Source organism: Pezoporus flaviventris, unplaced genomic scaffold (assembly GCF_033815535.1).
Source record: "Pezoporus flaviventris isolate CSIRO_AGI_PZ_B2104156 unplaced genomic scaffold, CSIRO_AGI_Pfla_v1 ptg000116l, whole genome shotgun sequence".
NCBI classification, from domain to species: Eukaryota; Metazoa; Chordata; class Aves; order Psittaciformes; family Psittacidae; genus Pezoporus; species Pezoporus flaviventris.
The window spans coordinates 3,900,964-3,906,121 of NW_026892664.1; positions in this window are offsets into that span (position 1 = coordinate 3,900,964).

A 5,158-nucleotide genomic window follows, 5' to 3' on the forward strand; every position below is an offset into this window, starting at 1 on the left:
CCATTTACATTTGAGAGTTTTGAATTTTTTGAATGGCCTTTTAATGCTGTTGAGACTTGTTTGCTGATGGTGATGGGAATCACCATGCTAACACGCATACAGAGTGTGTTTTGCCCACTACTGATTTCAAGAGTTAAGCAGAGTCAGGTTTGGGTCTTGTCTGGGGTCAAACGACGATGTAGGAGGACCGAGAGATTTTCCCTGAGGCTGGACAGCCATGAGTGGCAGGGTGTGTGGGATAGTATGGGCAAGTATCTAGGTCAGTGGGCCCCTCCAGTACTTTGGAATTTCACTACCGAACAACTGCAAAATCCAGAAGAATTAGTAAAACACTTAAATGAGGTGTGTGGTCATTCTGGCCATACCAGAGATGGACAAATCACGGCAACGTGCTGGGGCTTGGCCTATGCTTACAGGGCCTTGTTCAACACTATCCGGCACCTTCAAAAGGAAAAGAATGTCAGCGGATTTGAGGGCAAAGTGACAGTCGCTATTCGAACTTTGGCTGCAATGAACTGCGCAGCTACCCCAGTGGCAAGTACAGCAGCTGCTCAAACTTCAACTGCAACAGACAGCGCGGTTACCCCAGCTCCAAGCACAGTAGCTACACCACCCCCAGCAACAAGTACAGTCGCTACTCAAACCACAGTGATAATCACTGCAGCCAAAACAGAGGACCAATTCGTACCAATATCAGTTGCCCCTGTACACAAGAGAACAAGCAAAAAGGAGGCAAAAAGGGTGAAGCGAGATGAAGAACCAATGAATTCACCACCCGGTCCAGAATCTGATCAGGAGTCATCATCACATGACGAAGAAGAAGAAGAAGAGGTAACTTCTCGACCTCGGACCTCAACCGAGCTGCGGAATATGCGAAAAGATTTTACCCGTCAACCAGGGGAGCACATCATCACGTGGTTACTCCGATGCTGGGACAATGGGGCCAATGGTCACGAACTAGAAGGCACAGAAGCCAAGCAGCTGGGATCACTTGCTAGAGAAGGGGGAATTGACAAAGTAATTGAAAGAGGGAAAAAGTCCCTCAGCCTTTGGAGGCGGCTCTTGGCAGCTGTGAAAGAAAGGTTTCCGTACAAGGACGATGTTACGAGTCGTTCAGCCAAGTGGACTACCATAGACAAAGGCATCCAGTCTCTGAGGGAATCGGCCATCGTAGAGATGCTCTATCACATCAAGCCGAATAACGGGGATACACCTATAGATCCAGATGAAGTTGAATGTAAACGACCCATGTGGCGAAAACTTACACGGAATGCACCGTCATCATATGCCCATTCATTGGCAACAGTGACCTGGAATGACATAGTACCACTAACAGTGGATGAAATGGTTCATAAACTCCGAGAGTTCGAAGACAACCCCACCCCTTCCATCATCTCAGCTGTGGAAAACCTGTCCCAGGACCTCAAACAATTGAGGGACGATCTATCTGATTTATCCATCTCCTCACGTGTACCAACACACGTCTCAGCTATTAACAAAAGGCGTCCTATTGTTCAAGAGAGGAGATACAGGAGGTATACGCCACGGGGTACCCTATGGTTTTACCTGCTGGATCACGGAGAAGACATGACAAAGTGGGATGGAAAACCTACTTCAGCTGCCATACCGGACATGCTAGAACTTCAGTATGAACAAGAGTCAAAGGCAGCCAAGTGGTATGCCACGATTGATATTGCCAATGCATTTTTCTCAATTCCTTTGGCAGCAGAGTGCAGGACACAGTTTGCTTTTACTTGGAAACACAGCCCTACCATTTGCCACGGACTGATCCAGACTGCACTGGAACAGGGGCAAGCTCCAGAACACCTGCAATACATTGATGACATTATTGTGTGGGGCGATACAGCGGAAGAAGTCTTTGAGAAAGGGAGGAAAATAATCCAAATCCTGCTGAAAGCCGGTTTTGCCATAAAACGGAGTAAGGTCAAGGGACCTGCACAGGAGATTCAATTTTTGGGAATAAAATGGCAAGATGGACGTAGACAGATCCCCACAGATGTGATCAACAAGATAACAGCAATGTCTCAACCAACTAATAAGAAAGAAACGCAAGCCTTCTTGGGTGCAGTGGGGTTCTGGAGAATGCACATCCCGAATTACAGTTCGATTATAAGCCCTCTCTATCATGTGACCCGGAAGAAGAATGATTTTAAATGGGGCCCTGAGCAGCAACAAGCCTTTGAGCAAATAAAACGCGAGATAGTTCACGCAGTAGCCCTTGGACCAGTCCGGACCGGGCCAGATGTAAAAAATGTGCTGTACACTGCAGCTGGGGAGAACGGTCCTACCTGGAGCCTCTGGCAGAAAGCTCCAGGGGAGACTCGAGGTCGACCCCTCGGCTTTTGGAGTCGGGGATATAAAGGATCTGAGGCCAGCTATACCCCAACTGAGAAAGAGATACTGGCAGCCTATGAAGGGGTTCGAGCTGCTTCGGAAGTGATTGGCACTGAAGCACAGCTCCTTCTGGCACCCCGGTTGCCCGTGCTGGGCTGGATGTTCAAAGGCAGGGTCTCCTCTACACATCATGCAACTGATGATACATGGAGTAAATGGGCTGCACTAATTACACAACGAACTCGAATAGGAAATCTCAGTCGTCCAGGCATTCTAGAAGTCATCATGGACTGGCCAGAGGGCAAAGATTTTGGAATGTCACCAGAGGAGGAGGTGGTACGTGCTGAAGAGGCCCCACCATATAATAAACTGTCAGAAAGTGAAAAGCAGTATGCCTTGTTTACTGATGGCTCTTGCCGTATTGTGGGAAAGCATCGGAGATGGAAGGCAGCTGTATGGAGTCCTGGACGACAAGTTGCAGAAACTGCTGAAGGAGAGGGTGAATCGAGTCAGTTTGCCGAGGTGAAAGCCATCCAGCTGGCCCTGGACATTGCTGAACGAGAAAGGTGGCCAGTACTTTACCTCTATACTGACTCATGGATGGTGGCAAATGCCCTGTGGGGGTGGTTGAAGCAATGGAAGCAGAGCAACTGGCAACGCAGAGGTAAACCCATCTGGGCTGCTGCACTGTGGAAAGATATTGCTGCCAGGGTGCAGAACCTGGTGGTGAAGGTACGTCATGTAGATGCCCATGTAGCCAAGAGTCGGGCCACTGAGGAACACCAGAACAACCAACAAGTGGATAAAGCGGCTAAGATTGAAGTGGCTCAGATGGACTTAGATTGGCAACATAAAGGTGAATTATTTTTGGCCCGGTGGGCCCATGACACTTCAGGCCATCAGGGCAGAGATGCAACATACAGGTGGGCCCGTGATCGAGGGGTGGACTTAACAATGGACACTATTGCCCAGGTTATTCATGAGTGCGAAACATGTGCTGCAATTAAACAAGCCAAGCGGTTAAAGCCTCTTTGGTATGGAGGACGATGGTTGAAGTATAAATATGGGGAGGCCTGGCAGATTGACTATATCACACTGCCACCAACCCGCCAAGGCAAGCGCCATGTGCTTACCATGGTGGAAGCAACCACCAGGTGGCTGGAAACACATGCTGTGCCCCATGCCACTGCCCAGAACACTATCCTGGGCCTTGAGAAACAGATTTTGTGGAGACACGGCACCCCAGAGAGAATTGAGTCAGACAATGGGACTCATTTCTGGAATAACCTTATAGATATTTGGGCCAAAGAGCATGACATTGAGTGGGTATATCACATCCCCTACCATGCACCAGCCTCTGGGAAAATCGAACGGTACAATGGGCTGTTAAAAACTACACTGAGAGCAATGGGTGGGGGAACTTTCAAGCATTGGGATACACACTTACCAAAGGCCACCTGGTTGGCCAACACCAGAGGATCTGCCAACAGGGCCGGCCCAGCCCAGTCAGAACTTTTACATATTGTAGAGGGGGACAAAGTTCCCGTGGTGCATATGAAGAATTTGCTGGGGAAGACAGTCTGGGTTATTCCTGCTTCAGGTAAAGGCAAACCCACTCGTGGGATTGCTTTTGCTCAGCGGCCTGGATATACTTGTTGGGTAATGCAGGAAATGGGGAAGTCCGATGTATACCTCAAGGGGATTTGATTTTAGGGGAAAACAGCCAGTGAACTCAATTGTATGCTGTTGCCTGCTGTGTAATGCTTTTATAGCCCATCAACTAGATGTCTCCAGGTCACCAGCAACTGGCCCTGACTTCCCTCCAGCCATCATCCCAACAGCGAATGAACTTGGAACATCATGGACCGAATATAGGGATTGGTCCATGCACTAAGAAAATGATCTTTTCCTCTTGGTCTGTATGTATATGGATGTATATATGTGGGAGAGCGATGGTGTATTGAAAATGTGGGATCTGAGCACGACGTGAATGGTATGGAATAAGGGGTGGATAATCTCCTGGGTTCAGCAGTAGCAGTCATGTTTTTTTTTTCCTTTGTGGTAGCTGGTGCAGTGCTGTGTTTTGACTTCCAGCCTGAGAACAGTGTTGGTGAAGTCGATGTTTTCGGTTGTTGCTAAGTGATGTTTACCCTGACCAAGGACTTTGTGAGGCTCATGCTCTGACAGGGAGGAGGGGAAGCCAGGAGGAAGCAGACATGGGGCGCCTGACCCGGGCTAGCCAGGGAGGTATTCCATACCACAGCACGTCATGGCCGGGGTGGGGGGTGACTGGGAGTTTCCTGGAAGGACACGGGCTTCCGGGTGGAACTCGTTTTCTTGGCCGGTGGTATTGTATTCTCTTCCCTTGTTATTTTCCCTTATCATTGTTGTAGTTGATAGTAGCGGTGGTGATTTGTGTACATTGGTTGCTGGGCTGTTCTTGTCTCAACCCGTGGGAGTTGCATTTTTTCGATCCTCCTCCCCGTTCCTCCGGGAGTGGGGGAGAACCCCGGTGGAGGGGGACACGGCCCTCGATTGTTGTCAGCTCGGCACCACTCACTGGGAGTGAGTGAACAAGTTACCTGACTGGCTTTAAACCACGACACCATTGCAGGGGGGGTTGGAACTTGATGATCTTAAGGTCCTTTCCAACTCGAACTATTCTATGATTCTATGACTCCTCTATGACTCCTCTATGACTCCTCTATAAAACCTCTATGACTCCTCTATGCTTCTTTATTGACTGCTCTGACATCTTATTGACTTCTCTACAACTGCTCTATGCCTTCTCTAAGACTCCTCT